The 9,480-nt window shown below is 46.9% G+C and overlaps 1 long non-coding RNA gene across 4 annotated transcripts; it reads left to right on the top strand.

The window, feature by feature from the left end:
* The first annotated feature begins 550 nt into the window (after positions 1-550).
* LOC111092357 lies at positions 551-9,216 on the top strand. 4 transcript variants are annotated; one of them, XR_005378189.1, is made up of 7 exons: positions 551-781; positions 1,573-1,655; positions 4,361-4,642; positions 5,061-5,176; positions 6,721-6,914; positions 7,008-7,038; positions 7,242-9,216. It is a non-coding gene; the product is annotated as an uncharacterized LOC111092357 (long non-coding RNA). The 4 variants fall into 4 exon arrangements; XR_005378191.1 differs by lacking the exon at positions 7,242-9,216 and having other exon boundaries at positions 551-760; positions 7,008-7,198; XR_005378188.1 differs by lacking the exon at positions 7,242-9,216 and having other exon boundaries at positions 7,008-7,198.
* Positions 9,217-9,480: the final 264 nt, after the last annotated feature.

The following is a 9,480-nucleotide window of genomic DNA, read 5'->3' as shown; positions in this document are numbered from 1 at the left end:
CAATGACTCAGCCCGACAGGTGGGCTGTCTTCTTCCCTTCCTGTCTGCCCTGTGATGTGGGCAGTAATGGGCTGGAGCCACAATAACTGCTGGCCTTTGGTGTGGACATTATGCATAAGGACACATCAGTGCAGTCTGAGACGGGGAGGTAAAGGCCCAGCCACCTGGCCATTTGAGAGGTCAAGCTCCTGGCTCTATGAGTCCTTCCAGATTTCTGCAATAGCAATATACTAGAATGTTCTCAGAGCAGCCAACAAGAGGCTGAAGATGTGGCCACCTGGCTAGCATGGGCCATTTGTTATGATGATCTAAATGTGCTTCCTATTGCAGTGTTAGCATTCAGATTTGATATTCGGGGTGCCCTGATGCCACTGAGCCCCTTTCATACCCACTCCTCATTAGAACATATTCTACTTTTTCTCCATTGTGAGAGAGATAATATAGCAGTGTTCTGTTAATAGTGGGATAGTCACTGTTGTCCATGGCAACAAAGCTGCATTGGAATGTGATGTTTGGTAAATAAAGCCAGTCTGAATTGTGTGGGTGTGGGTTCCCTGCACCTGGGGTGGGTGGCTGGGGGGATGGCCCCTTTTGAGATCTTCACTAGATCCCTTCTCTATGGGTCTGAATATCTGCATGCAAACTTGGCCTGCATTCATGGAGAAAAAGCCTGGAATCGATGCCCTGAGAACATTTCCAACCATGAAAGGGGGAGACGGGGAACCGGCCATTAGGAGTATCTACTAAGTGCCAACTTAAGGTGTTCAGATGCTTCCTCTATGTAATTATCTGGCTCTCCCAACAATCTTGTGTGGTAACTATGGGAAGCCCAATTCACAGATTAGAAACCCAAGGAAAATCCAGCAGCCATCCCAAGGATTTGCCTGTTGGCTCCATGCTTCCCAGCTTCGTCACTTGGGGCACCCCAAGAGTGGTACAGTTAGCATTAGAAACAGGTCCAGACGACTCCAATGTCCATGACATTCCACTGTGTCATGAGTTGAGACATTTTCATGGGCATGACTTCTTTGGTCCTCACCTCTCCCGCAGGCTCCAATGTTCTAAGTAGTGTTGGGGTTTTCCCTAGAAACCTGACATCAATCCAGTTATTATGAAGGATCAGTAGATATTTGAGTTGAGCATGTTGCTTGATGACAATGTAACTTCCATGCAACAGAGAGGTGGGGTGCAGAATAGCTACAAGCAAAGGCTTTGTAAAAATAGAATTATATTCTAACAGGGACTTCTAACCACAGGAGTGGCCAAGGGCAGGTTTAAAGATGAGAAGGTAGACACATTCAGGGAGGCTGTGAGAAGCTGAAAGGGAACTTTGCTGGCAGCTGGAGCCAGAGGGCTGCTATGGCTCCATCTCACAACACTGAGCAGATGGCTTCACGGAGCAAGTCTGTGAAAAGTGTAGGAAACCACAGGGGTCCCACCAGAGAATGCTGCCCACAATGCCTGGACATCCTAGTTCTGGGCAGCAGCAATTAGGTCAGAAATGGCAAGATTAAGAACAATAAAAATAGTGTTTTCATTCCACCGTCAGAATTCAATTTTGCCTATTTTCAGGTAGAGCAACTCTGAGTGGACACATATCCTGGGAAGGACAGGAATGGGGCCCGTCCGGACAGACAGAGAAGCTGGCAGCACAGGTCAGCTACAGAACGAGGGTCGCTAACCCAGGGAGGCGACTGGATAGGGGGCAAGAACAGAATCACTGCTCAGGGTTCGCTGGTACCCCCAACAGCCAGCAAGGCACAGGTGGCTCACCATGAACTCATGTTGCTGAAATTATTTGGAATCTACAAAATGTTTTACTACATGCTTGCAAACAACTCTGAATTCATTCCAAACTGAGGTGTCGGTTCTTAACCATTCATGGGGAATGGGCTCAGGATTTCAGGATAGTCAGGGAACAAAGCGCATGTAAGCTTTAAAAGCCAGCAGACTTAGGCACCTGGGCAGCTCAGTCAGTTGGGAATCTGCCTTCAGCTCAGGTCATGATCCCATGGTCCTGGGGTTGAGTCTGCTTCTCCTTCTCCCTCTGCCTGCTACTCCTCATGCTTGTGCTCTCTTTCTCTCAAATAAATAGATAAAATATATTTTTTTAAGTCAACAGACTTAAACTTGAACCATGGCTCAGTCACCAACCACCAGTGTGAGATGAGCCTCAGTTTCCTCAACTGTAAAAAGGGAGTAGCAATGATTGTATTAGTCGAGATCTTGGCAAGAAAAAGGTGGCACAATCAAGTGGAATTGAGTAGAGTTTAATCAGACTCTTTCCCAAGATGCAGGGAGGGATAGTAGGGTACTCAGTTCAGGGATTGGCAATAGGGGAAGCCAATAGAAGCAAGATGTGCTGGGCCCTAGTGAGACACTCTAAGGTGAGTGAGGAACACGGCCACTGCCCAGCTGCAGCCTGCTGGGTGGAGAGCAAACAAACCTGCTGGTGTCATCTCCCTCCTCCCTCATGGCTCCTCTGGGTTTCTTTCACATAGCCAGGGACCCGAGGAGTCTGAGCGGCACAGTTATTGGGGTCAGCATCCCAGCTCAGGAGGCCAGACAGGAAGGGGTGGAGGATGGAGCTACTGGATTAAGTGGAAACAAGCCAGTACATTCAACAAATAATTTATTGAGTGCCAAGGGTATTCTCTACTCTGCTAGGGTAGTGTTGAGCTGAAGCTACAGACAGTGCTGGGTGCTCACAGATAGGGTGCTCATGGTCTAGTTGGGGGAGTCAGTTATTTATAAAAAGAGGAAATCGTAGTATAGTTGTAAGCTATAATAGGTAATATCAAGGAAAAGTGTAAGGAGTGATGAGAGTTGTGTAGTAGACCCTAAGCAAGGAGCCAGGAGAAGATGCATGAAGAAGCCATTGTTGGGCTGAGATCAGAAAAGTATGGAAAGTCATTTTAGATGAAAGGATAGAAGGTGGGTTTGGTGGAGGAGAAGGTACTGAGCAAGGGCTTTGAGAGATGAGTAGGGGCTGATCGTACTTGACTTTGCAGGCCAAGAAGGAAGGTGGTCTAAACTATGGTCCCCAGGAGGCTATCAGGCAGGAACGTGAGTTGTGTATGTTTTTAAAGAATAGAGCTGGTACAGAGTGTGGAGATAACTGGAGTGGCCAAGAGTAGATGCTGGGAGATGAGTCAAGAGGCTGCTGTGGTAATTGAGATGACAAGAGCTTTGATTGGAGCCATGGCAATGGCTCATCCGATCTTTTATTCAGTTAGGACTGTATTGTGTTCCAGCCACAATTCTCGGCCTAATGATAGAGCAATGGACAAAAGAGATGAGGTTTCTGTCCTCGTGAATCCTAGGGTGGGGAAGAATATGACAATATCCTAGGGAAAACAAGTTAGGAGATCAAGCCAGTGGAACTTGGAGATGAGGTGAAGGAAGGAGACACATGGAGGATAACACCCAGGCTTCTGGCTCGCATCACTGAAATAGCGGTGTCATTTGCTGAACTAAGGGATTGTGTTGAGAACCCAGCCTTAGGGAGGTCATGAGTTCTGTTTTGGACATAGGGATTTGGACAGGATGGCTTTGCTACATACAGCCTTGCTACATACATGTAGCCTGGCTACATTAGCCATGGCACTTAGATGCAAGAGGGTCTCTGAGCACACCCAGAATCCGGTAAAGCTTTGCAATTCTTGCCCTGTCTGGGAAATGCTCCAAATAAGAAATACCTATTAGAGGATTAGCAAGTGGAAGTATTTGAAATGGTTGGGCCAAATGACTTCTGTGCTAATTGGGTAGACTAGGGAGGTATCCCATAGAGCACCGTCTGAGATGCTGGAGAAGAGCTTGGCTCTAAGCAGGGGAGTGAATTATAACCCATCCTGGGCCCCAGCAGTTGGTAGCCGGGTTGGTTCTGAGACAGATCTGAACTAGATAGAATCTTTGAAACCCACAGATGTTTTAGGGTCCCCTCCAGACTATCTCAGTGGAGGAAATTCCAGGGTTTGGCTCATCTTTGAGTTGTTCCTAATAGCTAGTTTGGGGAAGGTCAAGGTGGCCATTCAAGTCAGTGCTGTGTAACCCAGGAGCCAGGACCGGCTGGAATCCTGGGCAATTTCCTAGGTCTGTCGTAAAGTCAGGGACTTCCCAGGAGACTTTGGGACTCAGCAAAACACAGAGGGTAACTCACTGTCCAGCCAACTACTCTGAAACACATTCTGCTTAAAATAAAAATCAAAAGGAATCATGGAGGGAGAAAAAAGGGAGGAGGCCTCAGAGAAGAGCAGCGTGGTGCAGAAGGGACAAATTGGGAAGCATGGAAGGGTGGGCCCATTGACTTGCCCTAGTGATGAGTAAGGACCTTTCTGGCCCCTTTTTTTATTCCTTGCAGCATCTGATGGAGCCAGCTTCTGCTCACAGGTTGCCAATTTCAGCTCCTGACTTAAAATACAACGGCCCCCTGGAACACGATGAAGCCTGGTCAACCAGCTTTCCAGTTACAGAGGCCACTAGCAGACGGAATGAGTGGTTTTGGCTGGCGCATCGGTACCTTGTACAATACTGAACTCCTCAAGCGCTCCGAGGTTCATTTGGTCATTCGGTTTTCATTGAGCAGCTACTATGTGCCAGGAAATGTGCTAAGCAGTGGGGTTCCCACAGAATGAACCCACAGGTACAGAAGTGGAAGCGGAAGGTAGAAAGGGAGGGTGGAGAAGAAGAGGGAGGACATATTTTACCTAATGTCTTTGCTGGTCTATTGATTGAAGCCTCAAAATGGAAAGTGGAGAATACACCCGAGACAGTAATAGCCCATAGCAATATTGGTATTGATGTCAGTTTTTATTTTTAAATAACCGTACACGTAAATAGAATCCAGGATGTTTGTTTCTGGAATTTTCTATTTGAGCCGTCAGAGATGGTAGCATCTAAGGCATGGTTGGTACCCAGAAAGTCATAGATGAGATTCAGTGCTGAAAACCTGCTGCCCTTAACACAGGCTGGCTGAGAACTGGGATAAATTGGCTATGGCTAGAACTCTGGGGGTTTTTTTCCTCCATTTTTTAATAGTGAATTTTTAAATGTGATTTTAGAATTGGACAGAAAAAACGTCTCAACCAATGCTGTGCATTTGAAAAAGATGCCAAATCACTCCACAGGGAGATTTATAATTCAGTCCACTACTGCTTTATGTCTAGAAGCAAACAGAGTAAGTACTTTGTTGCTAAGGGGATTAATTAGTTAATATTTATAAAGGGCTTTAAAGGTAAAAAATGCTCTATAAATGTAAAGTATTATTAATATCACCAGCAATTCTACTGCTTTCATATTAGGTAGAAAGACTTGTTCTTTAGCCTGGTTATAGATTCTTCTGGTGAAAATAAGAAGGACAAAAAGAACAGCAAGGACTCACAAAAGAGTGTGGCCCACTGGTTTTTGTCTATTTTAAAGGAATTTCCATAATCGAACAAGGCTTTCTTCCAACACGGGAATACGTGGCCCACAATTCTTTTTATTTGCTATGTTGGTATCATGCCCCTTGCCTCTTCCGTAAGTCTTGCTTTCCCTGGGCAAGTGTTTGGAGTTTTTTGAAAACTGGATCTTGCAGCCAGAGAGGTGGCTATGGTCTCCTGCTGAATGTCAGCCTGCCCAGAGAGGACACACAAGTGGTCCAAGCCTGAGGGGGTTTGGCTTTCCTCGCAAAAAATGTCTGGTCAGTGCACAAATGACGTCTTGGTGGGTGGCTAGTGGGGGCAATTTCCCTCACTGTCACATATAATGCCATGTACGGTTTGGCGACAGCACAGCCAGGTGTGACTGGATTAATTCCCAAGGGCTTTGGAACATAAATTCTTTTTTATTAACATAGTACCTCTGGTGGCTTAAACAGAGGAGGGGTTGGCCTTCTAAGGAGCCTCTGGTTACATCAAATGCCAGTTTAATTTTTTTAAGATTTTATCTATTTATTCATAGAGATGCAGAGAGAGAGAGAGAGAGAGAGAGGCAGAGACACAGGCAGAGGGAGAAGTAGGCTCCATGCAGAGAGCCTGACGTGGGACTCGATCCCAGGACTCCAGGATCATGCCCTGAGCTGCAGGCGGTGCTAAACCGCTGCACCACCGGGGCTGCCCCAAATGCCAGTTTAAATACTAAAGCCCTGAGTCTAGGGGCCTAAAGACCTAAGGTGACCCTGATGGAGAGAAGGCAGAGTTCTAGAGCATTCTCAGGAGGGTGTATCTTCAGCAGTAGGCACCAGCCACCTATCATGTTGGAGGACGGCCCTGGAATAGAGGACAAAGGATGGAAGGGCCAGGGGTAGGTGACCGCTTCCACTGGCATTCCCTTCACCATGTGCCCAGGTATTTCTCCATTATTGAAGTAATGTAGTATTATGTGCCCAGTTGTTACTCACCAATCGACACCCTTTGTGAGGTTCTGAGGGAGTCAGGGTGAGAAGGGTACATAAATATGATTAAAAAGTAAGCACGGTGGGCAGGGATGATGGAAAGCAGATGTCACAGAGTGTGGGATCCGGTCTAATATGGCACTAGCCTCTCTCAAGTCTCCAAACGAGACTTCAGCTGACAATAGGCCTGCACACAAAATTCACTGATCGGTTATTGAGGATCCATTTTCGCAGGTGAAAAAAAATGCATGAGTACAAGTATTCATATGACCAAGTGTCAGCAACCACTTTCTGGTTGCAGCGTCCTGTGAACGCTGTTGCCCTTCTCCTGAATCCTGATCTTCTAGGTTTTACATCAGCCTGGCGAAATGTGCTGGAGCCTGAGGCAGAGACACAAACAAAACTGTTTTCCAAAATACCAGGATTGTTCAGCTAGTCACCATCAGTGACTTTTCTGCAGATGGTAGAACTCTAAAGCTGTCTTTTGAAGATGGTGGAGACAAGAACTGGTGTGTTCTGGGCTGGCATTGATGCTTTGCTGGTGAGTGCTTTTTTCCTGTTATTCAATGAGACTCCCTCATTGCCTAACAGTCAGAAAGACCCACACAATGCTACCTGTTTGTGTTCATTTCAGAAAAGGCTGATGAAGAAAGCTGCCACGAGTGGTATGTCCACCTAGGGTGGAAATAGATCTTGCATGTGTGTATGTGCGTGCACACGTGTGCCTGTGTGTGTGCGTGCACCTGCCGTCCAGGCAGAGAATCGGGCTGCAGCTGCCACTAGTAACTTACTTGCTGCTGGGCCTCCACCTTGATTGTTGCTTATTCCTGCTGCCTAAGTTGTAATTGTTTCTTATTTTTCTGTATAGGTTTGCTTTTCCAAGTGAGATTATAAATTGCTTGAGAACCAAGACCATGTCGTATTTGGTGTGTGACTACGAGACAATTCTAGGACAGCTTGTCCTGATCTTTGTTCAGACCACCCCGACTCCCAGGTGACTGCACCACAGCTGCTTCCTTGCGGCTCCTGGAGTACGGCAGATCATGTCTGCAGACTCTCATGAAGGCCACAGACCCCAACAGCCAGCTGTCAGTACGAAAGTGGTTTCTGGCAGTGAAGCCCAGCAGGTGGGAGCCTCCGAGGCTCCCATCCTGTGCTCTGAGGCACATGTGACTGAGACTTCAGTGTGAGCCCAACCAATCCTTTCACCCCCTACTCCCAGGTGACACATTGGGACCGTTCTGTAGATCCCTCTTCCTGCTCCCTAGATCCCTCTCCACCTTTTCTCTGACTCATCTAACTCTAAGGTTCGCATCATGAGGGTGTTCTGGTCCTCTGGTGGCCAGTTGGGTTCAGCCATGGGAGACCAAAGTTGGGAAGAGAAGTCAGAGCATTTGCACACACACCCTACCTCGTCCACTGCCATGCTCTCTCTCCTACTAGATGAGATTCTGGCAGAGGCTGAGTTCTTTCCTCAGTACAACTCTTACAGGGTGGATCCTCTTGAAAGAATTCTCTTCCAGGCCCCAGTCCTCACTGATTCAGCAACACTATTTCCTCCCCTTGTCTCTTCCAGCTGGGGTGGCAATGGCCTGAGCATCCCTCACGCTGCCCTTAGCCCGGCCCATCCTCAGCAAATAATCAACTCAATAAGCTTCCCTCAGATGAATCTTCTGAATGTGCCATGTTTTCTGCCCATCTGCTCCCCAACCTTAATGATAAAGCCAGAAACTGTGAGCGCCTTGAGGGCAGGGCTCTCCCTGATACATTGTTTATCCCCAAAGCTGAGCAGGATGTCCCTCCCATAATTAGGTCAACCACAGACCTTTGTTAAGTGAACACTGAATGAAAGAGGAATGAATGAATTGCATGAATGAACGGTCTGGTAACCACAATGAGGAAGAAGTCAGTAATAATCTTATAGCACAACAGCAGGAACATGAGCCCCCATTCCTGGAGGTGATGAGAATCTCAACAGAAAGGAAAGTGAAATAGCTCACAAAGATGGCTGTGGCATGTCACACGACCAAACCACGTGGCAGTGAGGGCGCCAGTCAGTTTGCGTCTGGAGATCCTCATTTAAGCCTCAGGAATGGTAGCATGGTTGCTGGAAACATCCTCAAGCTTCCTGGTAGATAGAGGCCATACTGTGTTTCTCCAAAATGCCGAGCTTGGAGTGAAAGGCAATTGGAGAGGAGTGGTCCCCTTTGTGTAGGTAGAAGAGGAAAGGAGAAAGAAGGAGAGCAACCCACTGGCTATGAGGTCAGAGAAGAGAAAGACAGCTGACGAGTCTGAAGTGCCCGGGGACCACTTCCCTCCCCAATAGCTGCTGTGCATAGCCTACTCAAAGAGAGGGTAGATTTTAGGAATGAATGAGTCCCATTCATGACACAAAACTTTTCATGCATGTCCTCCATTTTTCCTGTCCAGGAGCAGAGACGCTTTTCAAGCAAGGATCCCCTTTGGGTAATTCTTTTTGAATTATTGCCTGGAAAAAAACCTGCATGTGTCCAGGCAATTAAGGAACAAATTCTGTCACCAGAGCAAGTGGAGTAGGGCCACTACTTGGCCTTCATGCAGGAAAGAGAGTACCAGGCTCTTACTCTGCAGGAAGGGGAATAAACTTCTGTGATGAATTGGGTCTCATCCCCCCAACTGCCTCATGTTTGCAGGCCCCGCAGGCACTCATAAGGCAGTACTGCCCCTGTGTGCTGCTCCATCCCCTTCACCATACTCCTGGGCTGACATCACTGTGTGAAGACAATCCCATGGGTAACAAAGATAATGAATGTTGGTCACAGTGTATTAGACTCTGTCAAATGATCTGTTTTGTCTTGATGCTTTAAAAGCCCTTTCCTCATCAGAGGAGAACATCAGCTCCATGTGAGTTTTAGGAGTATTTGGATTCATAGTAGCAGGCTGTGAAGCCATTCTTTTTTTTTTTTTTTTTACACATTCTCTACCCTTCAGGGAACCCTCTTCTCATGGCCTCTGTGGGTCTTATGATGTTATCTTCTCAAAAAGAATCTCATCTATATTGAGCTGGACAGTTGGAACCAATCCTATAACAGATATATTCAAGGAAGATGATTTCATTATCTCCCTAA

The sequence above is a fragment of the Canis lupus genome, chromosome 25, assembly GCF_011100685.1.
Source record: "Canis lupus familiaris isolate Mischka breed German Shepherd chromosome 25, alternate assembly UU_Cfam_GSD_1.0, whole genome shotgun sequence".
Taxonomy (NCBI): domain Eukaryota; kingdom Metazoa; phylum Chordata; class Mammalia; order Carnivora; family Canidae; genus Canis; species Canis lupus.
The sequence above is the reverse complement of the archived record's forward strand: the minus strand, read 5'-3'. Positions and strand labels throughout refer to the sequence as shown.